Below are 13,048 nucleotides of genomic sequence, written 5' to 3' on the forward strand. Positions count from 1 at the left end.
GCTAGCATTACGACATTTAAGTTGCTGCTTCAGTCTCCTTGTTAATTGTGCCGAAAATAATTTATATGGCCAACTACTCCTCACTTCCTATTTAATATTGCCATAGCAACATACCTGCTACTTCATAGCTTTCCCTGGCTCCACAAACCAGTAACTCCCTAACATTAGCTAGCTAACAAGAAATGCCAGCTAAAACGTGTGACTAACTAGGGTTTACGGCTGTACGGATAATTGACCAATGTATTTGTCAAACTAATTAACTAATTTCAACGGCTCTGTTTTGGATGGCTGTTCATCTTGAAATGTGAGTGAAATTGCTAACTAAACTAGCTATGTTAGCCATGTTACCAAGACTCGAGAAGCTAATGCGTTAATTAGTCATGTGGTTTCAAGTAAGTAAGTTAGCTAGCAAACAGGATAAACATCTGTCCATGCTACTTCTCAAAAATGTTTATTTTTATGCGATAATTCTGGCTATATATGCCTAAAATAAATGCCTTTCAGTGAGCTCATAATAGACTTGGTTAAAAATGTATTTGAAAGGACAGGCACTGAGTGAGTCCTCATGTTGTTTCCCACATAGCAAGTTCTCACTATCACCAAAGGAGGGCAGTTCTTTCAGTGTCATGACCTGAGTGAGTGTGACAATCAGACCTTCATAATTATTTCGCTCTCCTCTTTCCATCAGTTTCCTCATAATGCTATACTGTAGCCACCCTCTGGCGAAACCAACATGGCATCTGATAGCTACCCATTACATGAGGGCAGGAAAAATAAGAGTGACGGGGTGTAAAGACCAAATGCTGATGTCCTGAAGGTCCAGGTGGACATTGAGGAGCTCATAGCCTCTGGCCACATTGCCCTAAAGCAAGGGGACTGTGAAGAAGCCCTCAGCCTCTTCAAAAAGGCCTTCAAAGCTTCCATAGAGGTGACATTACTTAGGCTACATCCTTGTTGTCCATGTTGAGACATTTTGTCCTGCACCTCACCCATATAATATACGGCTTGCCAAAATTGTGAGGGGGAGAACTGAGCACCTGATTTTATTGTTTGGAAAATGTCCAGGCAACAAAAACATGTCTGGTTCCAAGTCCAAATGGATTACAGTATTTACAGAATCGTTATTGTCCCCAAATAGTATTGGTTTTCACAATGACATACATCTGACGACCCCCATATTTAGACATACTGTATGGAAGAAAGTCAAATATGCTGCATAATGTTTACTGGTACTTATGTTAGCTTTTATAATGTTTAAGTATTCTCTCTTACCATACTCTATCACCCACAGCTAAAGGAGACCCTGGGTCCAGCGGGCATGTGCCTTTAACCTGGGAGCTGCCTACGTGGAGGCGGGTAAAGCCCTGAAAGGGGCTGAACTTCCTGAAGCGGGCCCAGCCAGGAGAGAGGGGCGAGCGGATAGCAGACCTCCAGTTCAACCTGGCCGTAGCCCATGAGCCCCTGGGGAACCACAGCCAAGCAGCTGTTCACTGCCTCCAGGCAGCCCAGTTGTACCGCTCCCAGGGGGACGGGGCAGTGAGGGGGAGACCTGCGTGAAAATGTCCCACTGTCACCTGCTCCTAAAGGTCAGTCAGCTCAAGGTGTATGTTTTTTATGGTTCAGCTCGAGAATCAGATTACCCTGCCAAAAATCTCAACCCCTAACCATTAGAGGAGAACTGTAAAACAGCAGTAAACTGTACTTGTCTTCCTCACCTTAAGCCATTCCAAAATGTAGGTGGGATACTCTCCTAAAGAGATTTAACACCAATCCAATATATTCAGAGAAAAGCCCAAGCTGTGCTTTTTTATAATGAGATATTACCACCAGGAGATTTGCCTTCATGCACATTAAGATTGTGCTGAGTCAGAATTTAGAAGCCCACCCATATCTTCTGCATATCTTCTTTTTTTTTTTACAAACAAATGGAAATGTTTTATTTTTTATGGAAAAAGTTTATAGAAGGGTCCAGACACCTTTTAGAAACAAACAGCAAATCACTTCCTCATCCACGTTGTATAGTATGGGGGCCCTGAAAAACATGAACAAAGGCTCCAAAAATGTCATTTTAGAAACGGCAAAGCTCTCAGTATAGTGATGCAAGGCTTTCGATGTTGTACACATGAAATCGTGTCATTCCAAACTTTATCCGCAACATTATATTTCCTTTTGTGCAATTTGAGCGATACCTAAATTTAGTTGTAAAAATACAACTTCTCCTTTAATTGATTGTCAGTTGATTGATTCATATGAGCCATCTTCCTTCTAATGTATTAGGTGCTCAGAAATCATGCTTTGCAATTTGTTTAATCAATACAATTATAACACCAAGAAAAATCATGCCATTAACCTTTTCAGATCTTTAGTGAACCTGCCCACCTCCCTCATCTTTGCTGATCACCAGCTGCCACTGATGAAGGGCCAGTCTCTGTCATTATGGTCTGTTTTTTATTCGGACAACCTCAGTTGGTGTCAGAGTCAAGCCACGATTAAATTATTTAGAGAACTGCCAGAGGCATTTATAATAGGGATGTAACGATTCACCTACAGTTGAATTCGGAAGTTTACATGCACCTTAGCCAATTACATTTAAACTCAGTTTTTCACAATTCCTGACATTTAACCCTAGTAAAAAATCCCTTTCTTAGGTCAGTTAGGATCACCACTTTATTTTAAGAATGTGAAATGTCAGAATAATAGTAGAGAGAATTATTTATTTCAGCTTTTATTTCTTTCGTCACATTCCCAGTGAGTCAGAAGTTTACATACACTCAATTAGTATTTGGTAGCATTGCCTTTAAATTGTTTAACTTGGGTCAAATGTTTTGGGTAGCCTTCCACAAGCTTCCCACAATAAGCTGGGTGAATTTTGGCACATGCCTCCTGACAGAGCTGGTGTAACTGAATTAGGTTTGTAGGCCTCCTTGCTCGCACATGCTTATTCAGTTCTGCCAACACATTTTCTATAGGATTGAGGTCAGGGCATTGTGATGGCCACTCCAATACCTTTACTTTGTTGTCCTTAAGCCATTTTGCCACAACTTTGGAAGTATGCTTGGGGTCATTGTCCATTTGGAAGACCCATTTGCAACCAAGCTTTAACTTCCTGACTGATGTCTTGAGATGTTGCTTTAATAAAACCACACAATTTTCCTGCCTCATGATGACATCTATTTTGTGAAGTGCACCAGTCCCTCCTGCAGCAAAGCACTCCCACAACATGATGCTGCCACTCCCGTGCGTCACGGTTGTGATGTTGTTCTTCGGATTACAAGCCTCCCCCTTTTTCCTCCAAATATAACGATGGTCATTATGGCCAAACAGTTCTATTTTTGTTTCATCAGACCAGAGGACATTTCTCCAAAAAGTACGATCTTTGTCCCCATGTGCAGTTGCAAACCGTAGTCTGGCTTTTTTTATGGCAGTTTAAGAGCAGTGGCTTCTTCCTTGCTGAGTGGCCTTTCAGGTTATGTCGATATAGGACATGTTTTACTGTGGATATAGATACCTTTGTACTTGTTTCCTCCAGCATCTTGACAAGGTCCTTTGCTGTTGTTCTGGGATTGATTTGCACTTTTCACACCAAAGTACGTTCATCTCTAGGAGACAGAATGTGTCTCCTTCCTGAGCGGTATGACGGCTGCATGGTCAAATAGTGTTTATACTTGCGTACTACTATTTGTACAGATTAACGTGGTACCTTCAGGCGTTTGGAAATTGCTCCCAAGGATGAACCAGACTTGCGACGGTCTCAAAAAAATATTATTGGCTGATTTCTTTTGATTTTACCATGATGTCAAGCAAAGAGGCACTGAGTTTGAAGGTAGGCTTTGAAATACATCCAGGGGTACACCTCCAATTGACTCAAATGATGTAAATTAGCCTATCAGAAGCTTCTAAAGCCATGACATCATTTTCTGGAATTTTCCAAGCTGTTTAAAGGCAGTCAACTTAGTGTATGTAAACTTCTGACCCACTGGATCTGTGACACAGTGAATTATAAGTGAAATAATCTGTTTGTAAACAATTGTTGGAAAAATTACTTGTTTCATGCACAAAGTAGATGTCCTAACCGACTTGCCAGAACTATAGTTTGTTAACAAGAAATTTGTGGAGTGGTTGAAAAACGAGTTTTAATGACTCCAACCTAAGTATGTAAACTTCCGATTTCAACTGTATATGCATCAGTCCCCGGTTCAAATGTTTAAGATTTGAGTGCATCGGTCAGCCGGACCCCAAACCGATCCAAATGTAACATGCATATGTCCGAAAATCAATTCAAACTTTTACAAATCGCCTGTTTACAATTTCGTTGTTTCTCAAATTACTTTCCTTCTGCCTTCCCGAAAATGTCTCTTATCTTTTGTGACATCTGTATCCTCTCCTTCAGTGTCAAACTTAGCATACAATTGTGTTGACAGTCATTGATCTACAAGTCATTTTGCATGCCGAACAACCCCAAGCACAATCAGTAGTCAAACTGCGACCAGCTTCGCTCGCTGACCAACGCAAGACATTCCTATTTCTGATCTGGCACATCTGCACTTCACCTTCAGCATTCAGATGTTTGAAAATGTCTTGTGCAATATTAGGCTTTATCACTTGAGTGACAACCAATGTAATTTGCTAGATTATGTTTATCAAATGCGCTGTTGAAAATTGTGTTTTACCGGAATAAAAGTAGCCTAAGCTATCGTGGGACACACTGCTCTCATCTGGCTATACATGCTGATCAGGGCTTACATTGGGTTTTATTTTGAATGTTCAGGTTCACTATCAGCAATAGTTTTGGTAGTTTTGCTTGAAACAATGAGTATATACGGTCATTTTTAGATATACAAGGTAAAGTTGATCATTTCTTAATGAGGACAGCAATCACTTTTGCTACCTGCACTGCATGGTCGAAGCGGGAGAAGAAGAGGAGCTAACTCGAGTCAAAAGGTCCAACTTCCAAAAGATCTAAACCATTCCATTCTGAGACACGGGTGAAATCCAAAGTTGTGCTTTATATTCATTGGTTATGTCATAGCAAATTGTTTACTAGTAAATACTGATACATTACTAGCTAACACTTTTTTTAATATGCAAAAATTATGACTGAATTAGTGGGTGATGGGGATTTCAGATCAAAAGCAAGGTAGATACCCAGTTTCCCTAATGGCTCAGCCCAGGTGCCTACATACAACATATACAGTACATCATTCACACACACACACACACACACACACAGAGAAGTCGGCTCAGACAGATCCAGTTCAGAGAAGCCCAGCTCATAAGCTCCATCAGCAGCATATTTTAATTTAGAATGGAAAAGGAATGTGTTTATGCAACAAATGTTAGTGCATTGCATTGAACTGAATCGCATTAATTCGTTCCTCTAAACAAACCGAATCGCACAGATCGTTTCAAACTTAAACTCATCGTTCCTGTATGGTATTGTAGCCCATGTATTGAATCGTCTTGAAAGGTAAAGATGCACATCCCTAATTTTTAAGAGCTGCAGTGTCTGACTGACTCATTTGAGATGTGTAGCAGCCAGGTCTATATACTGACAGCTCACTGACTGTCCTACATAGAGCTGGTTTTGATCCTGTGGCGGGCCGGGCGCAGTGCGCGCTAACCAAGGTTGCCAGGTGCATGGTGTAGCCTCCGACACATTGGTGCGGCTGGCTTCTGGGTTGGATGCGCGCTGTGTTAAGAAGCAGTACGGCTGGCTGGGTTGTGTATCGGAGGACGCATGACTTTCAACCTTCGTCTCTCCCGAGCCCGTACGGGAGTTGTAGCGATGAGACAAGATGGTAGCTACTACAACAATTGGATACCATGAAAATGGGGAGAAAAAGGGGTAAAAGTTCACTGTATTTAGCACCATCTTCACCACCTTCAATTCTGACCAGTTTCCCAGTCCCTGCTGATGGAAAAACATCCCCATAGCATGATGCCACCATCATGCTTCACTGTGAGGATGGGATTCTCGGGGTGATGAGAGGTGTTGAGTTTGCGCCAGACATAGCAGTTTTGTTGATGGCCAAAAAGCTAGAGTACCTTCTTCCAAATGTTTGGGGAGTCTCCCACATGCCTTTTGGCAAACACCAAACATGTTTGCTTATTTCTTTCTTTCTGGCCACTCTTCCGTAAAGCCCAACTCCATGAAGTGTACAGCTTAAAGTTATTTTTCACTTCACCAATTTGGACTATTTTGTGTATGTCAATTACATGAAATCCAAATAAAAATCAATTTAAATTACAGGTTGTAATGCAACAAAATAGGAAAAACGGCAAGGGGGATGAATACTTTTGTAAGGCACTGTATCAACCAACTTCTGGTCTGTTGGTGGGAACTATAATTGTGTGTGTGTGTGTTGACTGTGAAAAATGTGTTTCCATTTCAAGCCACTTTCAATTCTCTTGTAGAACTTGTAAGTGTATTCATGTGTTTATACAGTTTCATCACCAGTGTACTGACTGGGCTGTTGTTCCCTAGTGAGTGGAGCTGGCTCTGCAGAGGTGTCTACCGGAGAGCAGGGGAAGGAGGAGGAAGCCCCGGGTCCAGATGGAGAACAGGCACACACAGTGACGATGGGAGAAGCATGTGACTCCCAGTCACCGGTGACAAGATCTCTCACTGAGAAGCCGGGGTATCTGACTGTGCTGCCATGGGCAAACAAGCAAGGCATTTAACACACACACTGTCGTAGCAGAATTAGTTAGGTAACATTGATAAATAACTACTTTCATAAATATGCTTATGTGGGAAAAGTCACTTGGGGCCCAGAGAGGGGAGAGGTCAGGATTGTCTTCATATTTGAGGGTATCTGTTAAACCATGTGGAGGGCTCCACAATGTCTGTGCACCAGTCACTCCCTACTTTTCCCATTGGGGGGAGGAGTATGGCAGTGTCTGGAACCATTGTATGTCCCCTATGATGTCGAAACTTGTCTTTCATAGTATATGACCTATAGCACATATGTCAGAGTCAAGGCCCGCGGGCCACATCCGGCCCGCAAGAAGGTTTTTTACGGCCCCTGGGATGATCTTGATTTATTATTAGAACCGGCCCGCAGCAAGCCGGCAGCCCGCAGATCTTTTACACGCACCAATACTACATTTCCCACAATGCAAAGGTGACGCACCGAGCAGTAGGCTGCTTCATTTCAATATTTATTGGCACAGCAGTCGTCAGCATCACAGTAAAATTAACTTTCAGATACCCATCAAAAATGGCAAAACGGAAGGTGGATACTGAGAACCGGGGGTTTCAAACAAGGTGGGAGTCGGAGTATATGTTCACGAAGGTAGCTGGAAAACCTGTGTGTCTTCTGTGTGGAGAAAGTGTGGCGGTACTGAAAGAGTATAATCTGAGACGACATTATGAAACGAAACACGCGGACAAAAACAAGAATATGGACATGGAACAAAGGCTACAAAAGGCAGAGGAATTAAAACGAGGCCTCAAATCTCGACAGGCTCTGTTCAAAAAAGCCAAATCACAAGGCCAGGCTGCTGTCAAGGCCAGTTTTATTTTGGCAGAAGAGATCGCTAAATCAGCCCGGCCATTTACGGAGGGGGATTTCATCAAAAACTGCATGATTAAAGTTTGTGACGAAGTTTGCCCAGAAAAAAGGCAACTCTTTTTAAATGTGAGTCTGAGCAGAAACACCATTGCCGAGAGAGTAGACCAGTTGTCCATCAATCTAAAAGAGCAGCTTGTGAAAAAGGGAAAAGATTTTATTGCATATTCCTTGGCTGTGGATGAGAGCACCGACATTTCTGACATTGCCCAGTTGTCAATTTTCATCCGCGGAGTGGACTCCAACCTAAGCGTGACAGAGGAGTTTTTGGCTTTACGTCCTATGCATGGCACAACTACGGGGCATGATTTGTATGAAGAGGTGTCAAGATGTGTAAATGAGATGGAGCTGCCTTGGGAAAAACTCGTGGGTTTGACAACCGACGGAGCACCTGCGATGTGTGGACACAGGAGCGGACTGGTGGCGAAGATACGGGAAAAGATGCAAGAGGAAAACGCGACAGGTGAGCTGACAGCTTATCATTGTATCATACACCAGGAAGCGTTGTGCGGTAAAGCCTTGAAAATGGAGCATGTAATGAGCATCATCACGCGCACAGTTAACTTTATCAGAGCCAAAGGTTTGAATCACCGCCAGTTCAAGGCATTTCTGACGGAGTTAGAAACGGAGCATGGTGATTTGCCTTATCACACAGAGGTGCGATGGCTAAGCCAGGGAAAGGTGCTTCAAAGATGTTTCGAGCTTCGTGAGGAGATTTGTCTGTTCTTGGACAGCAAAGGGAAAGACACAACACAACTCCGAGACGAAATGTTTCTGTGTGAAATGGCTTTTCTGTGTGACATTACGAGTCATCTGAATGCAATAAACTTGCAGCTGCAGGGTCGGGATCGTGTCATCTCTGATATGTACAGTACAGTGAAGGCATTTAAAACCAAACTGACTCTGTGGGAGACGCAGATGCGGAAAGAAAATTTGAGCCACTTTCCCAGCTGCCAGACCATGAAAGAGAAGCTCTCTACCAGTGCGTTCCCGAGCACACAGTTGGCTGATAAAATAGGTATGCTTGCCGCTGACTTTCGACGCCGATTTGCTGACTTTGAAGCACAAAAAAGCAGGTTGGAACTGCTCGGTAACCCATTTGCTGTTGACGTGGAAAGCTCACCACCAAACCTCCAAATGGAGTTGATTGACCTCCAATGCAATGATGCACTGAGGGCAAAATATGCGGCAGTGGGTGCTGCGGAGTTCGCCCGTTTCCTCCCCGGCACAATGCCCCAGCTGCGCATCCAGGCTGCTCAAACGTTGTCTATGTTTGGCAGCACATACCTGTGTGAACAACTGTTTTCTTTGATGAACCTGAACAAAACATCACACAGAAGTCGACTTACTGCTGAACACCTCCACTCAATTCTGAGGATTTCTTCAGCTCAGAGCCTTACCCCGAACATTGATGAACTTGTGGAAAAGATGGGACACCACCAAGTATCACCCTCAACCTCAAACAAGTGAACATTACTGTGCAATCACATATTTAGAGTTTTTACTCAGTTCAAGTTTAAAAGTTAAAATTTAATATTTGTTTTCACTGCATGTTACTTCTCCTTAAACAAAGTGTTGTTTTTGATTAATAGATTTTTGCACTTTATTTTTTTGTATTTCAATCCAATTATATTTTAAAAATATTTCAGTTGAGTGGATGATAGAAAATTGCTATTATTGTTTTTTCTTTGAAGTAAATTTAGCCCACTTTTGCTAAAATAGAAAATATAGTCTACTGATGGTGCCTTGAATACCGGTTTCTTTCATTTAATGTTCATGTTATGGGGATATTTATATAAAGGAAATTTGTCTTTTGTGTCTGTTGAAAATTAAAGATTACTGACAGAGCCATAAGAAAATATTGCTTTATTTATCTGATCATATTGTAATATATTTGTTAGGTTTTCAGTAGGTTCAATTAGGTTCACTAGACTATATGCGTCATTTAAAAATTTTTCAATGAACATTCGAACAGTCCGGCCCTCGTCTTGTAGCTGATTTTTTTATTTGGCCCTCCGTCCATTTGACTTTGACACCCCTGACCTATAGGCTCACTCCTCTCAGGGAGCTTGTCCAGGGGTGGGTTGTATTTGAGATGGGAGTATCTAGAATTGACAATTGATATATGCCATTGGATGAGGTAATGTTTTGGTAATATGAAGTACCAAGAACGAGAAGTAGAACCTTGTCTAAGAATGCAAACTGAACGATAATTTATAGCTAATGCTGTCTGACTATGGGATACTCCTCTCTCAAGTAAAAGTCTTCCTTTGTGCAGTTTTCCTAAGACCTGTGGTTTGTCATTGTGAGTTGAGAGGGGTGGATCTTTGCTGTGAAAGATCTCAGTTGCCATTATGTTGACAGTCTCAGAATTCATTTATAGACACTGAATTGATCTGAGAGTCAAAGGGCTATGGTGAAGCTCATATTATTAAAAGATTAAGTTTAAAGTATAACTCTGACTTGTGTGTGGTTTGTAAACTCTCCTTTCACTTAGTAATACAGGAAATTTCCACGACACACACACTGTTAACATCATACATGCTCACACAGTGCACATTATCACTCATTTACTGTACACATTAGCACACATACATGGATGCACCATTATACACACATGTGCATACGCTCAATAACACCCATCCAGACAACTCATAAAGAAACCCGGAGTAATTTTACTTGTTGTGATTGACTTTGATTCTTTATTAGCACACTGGAAAATCAAACACTTTTTCATTTCGTGCCACCAGACTCCGGCCTCTTAAATTGTTTATTTTTGCAGAATGTCTTTAAGGTATAAACACCTATTGGGTTTTCTTAAATTACACTGAAGAAGATGAGCCCTGTGAGTGTCTGCTCTGCAGAGAAGAATTGAATAATAGGGAAATGGAGAGTTATTAGCCAGCCACAGATGTAGCAGAAGAGCACCAGCAGAGAAAACAAAACCGCATACATAATTCATGTACATGGCGATGACCTTGGCCTCCACTGATGATTCACTACCATCCCCCTGTAAAAACACACACACACTCATTTCTGCATAGCTGCACTGTTTGTTATTCTCCCGTTCCCAGAGTAACCATATATATAAGATGCCTTTAACTTGGCATTGCTGTGTGTGTGTGGCCAGTGTTACACTGCTGCTTGTCATTTTAAATTCTTCTTGAAAAGTAATTTTTGAGATGATCATGTTTAAGCGTGCCTCTTCCTCTCACCTCCAGGAACCTGAATAATACATATGAGCAGCCCAACCCGACCACCATTATTAGAACCAGGACCCATCAAACCACCCTGTACTCACCCAGCAGAGTAAGAACCACTCCCCTCAATCTTAACCTGAGAAACGGTTGCACAACATTAACTTTTGCACAAATCTCCCATTGGGGAAGTAGCTAGCTATAACTAGTGTGTGGGCTAAGTAGTCCTTATTTGGACAGAGGACCACTAGCATGTTAAAATAACAAACAAAAAAATTAAATCCACATTCTGCACATATTGTTACAAGAAAGTAATGGCTATGTTATCAAAAGCTTTGTTCAACCAATTTTTACTGTTTGTTATAATCCCTCTGTAGGCGAGCATTTATATGAGAGCATTAAACCGAGGACAACACAGACTAACAGGTACATAATGTTGGTGAGTTATTTCCAGTGATCGGCTTTGGTTTGAGTAATCATTGATACTGACTGAACACGTATCATGTGTTTTAGTGAGACTCCATTGTCCGAAAGCGCCGAAGTTTCACCCACTGGTGCGACAGATAATGAAGAGACCATAACCCTGTTAAAGAAACGGAAGTCCTAAATCTGCACAGTCATGTGACTAGATGCAAGTCCAAGTTAATGTGGTTGGTTAATTTAAAGCATTCATAGGAATGACTCTATTGAGTGTATTTCTGTGGGTCAAATCTGCTCTTTGCTCTGTGGATCTGTTTCCGTCCATTAGTACGTTCATATGTTAGTCACAAGCGATATCTCAGACAGCATTGGCCAGGTTTTGACTAAACTTTGTTGAATGATGCATCATGCCATAGCTTTACAGTATTTAGAAAATTACACTGATTGGCCAGATGGTGGCCCTGTAACGAGATTGAAAATGCAAACTTTGAAAGGTCATGCCCCTCACCCCGTTATACCTTATGTCATGAAATTTAGTAGATCGGTTCCTGTCTTCACAAGGAACAAATTTGCCTCGGAACCCATAAGTTCCGCCATGATGGATTTTCCGCCATTTTGAATTGTGTGAAAAACACTTAACCCTACTCGTCTGATACCGAATGACCAATCTGCACGAAACTTGATATGTGTCACTTATGGAAAACAATCTCTCAATGCAATATTTTCCAGACTGGTAGCTAAATCAACATGGCCGCTATTGACCAATAAACATTCACCTGGGTGTGGTCTGGCACATAACTGCATATAAATCAGTAAAAGACATTCGTATTGTAACATCATTTGATAAACCCTGTCAAGACTCAACATATGCAAGAACATTCATATCGACCTTTCTGTGGCGCAATAATGGGCATATATCTGTTGATCTGTTTATCTTAGTGATGAAATTTGGCACGCATGTTTAGGGATATGAGCTAACCCACACGATATCTCAGACACCACTGGCCCAATTTTGACAAAATTTGGGTGAATGATTAGTCATGCTATAGAGATCTGAAATTGACAAAATTATACCTTTTGGGCTGGGGGGCTATAGTAATCAACTGTACATACGTTAGTCATTTGTGGGGGGATGACATATTTACTGTTGCCTTATTTCAAGGTGTCTTGGTAGTCAATATTCTAAGATTGTCATAATGTGTATCATTTCTTCAATCATGCTAACTTAAATCTCTGCTTTTCACTTGAATCATGGTTGTACAATTTGAAATAAATGTAATCTGTTTTTGAACTATTTAACTCTGATCCTTTGTAAGTTTATAGTCACCCCAACGCTTAACAAAGCCATCACCGTTGATCATTGCTACAAGAAAACACAAAAAAGAACAAGCACTCAATCGGTTTTCAATTGGTTTTCCTAAAGGTCACACTATGAGAAAACCTTTAATTAAATATCCACAATTGTTACCCAGAGGAGGGTCATGCTTTTTCAATTTCAGTCAGGGAGAGGGTTTAGTCTTTTATTCATTTTTATATATTTTTTATTTAGTCCAGGGGAGGGTCATGTAATTTGTAATCGATTTAAATGTCATAGCTCAGTGTTTGAGAATTAGTTTCTCATGTGTGCCTGATGCTGCCCCTAATCCCTGACTCTCTGCTGGGTGTGCAATATCAAGTGTGCCTAGTGTGGTCTCAATAAAATTATCCATAGCCTATTCTATAGGCCAGGGGTGGGCAAACTTTTTGGCTCGAGGGCCACATCGGGATTTTGAAATTCAACTGAGGGTTGCATATTTGGGGGGGACCAATTGTTTGTTAAAATCAATTTGCAGGTGTCACTACAGACCAGGGTTCGATCCC

General features: G+C 41.4%; 1 pseudogene; it reads left to right on the forward strand.

Annotated features, from left to right (window-relative positions):
• The first annotated feature begins 265 nt into the window (after positions 1–265).
• On the forward strand, positions 266–4,402 carry LOC139376937 (tetratricopeptide repeat protein 24-like; annotated as a pseudogene).
• The last annotated feature ends 8,646 nt before the right edge of the window (positions 4,403–13,048 follow it).

Source organism: Oncorhynchus clarkii, chromosome 2 (assembly GCF_045791955.1).
Source record: "Oncorhynchus clarkii lewisi isolate Uvic-CL-2024 chromosome 2, UVic_Ocla_1.0, whole genome shotgun sequence".
Classification (NCBI taxonomy): Eukaryota; Metazoa; Chordata; class Actinopteri; order Salmoniformes; family Salmonidae; genus Oncorhynchus; species Oncorhynchus clarkii.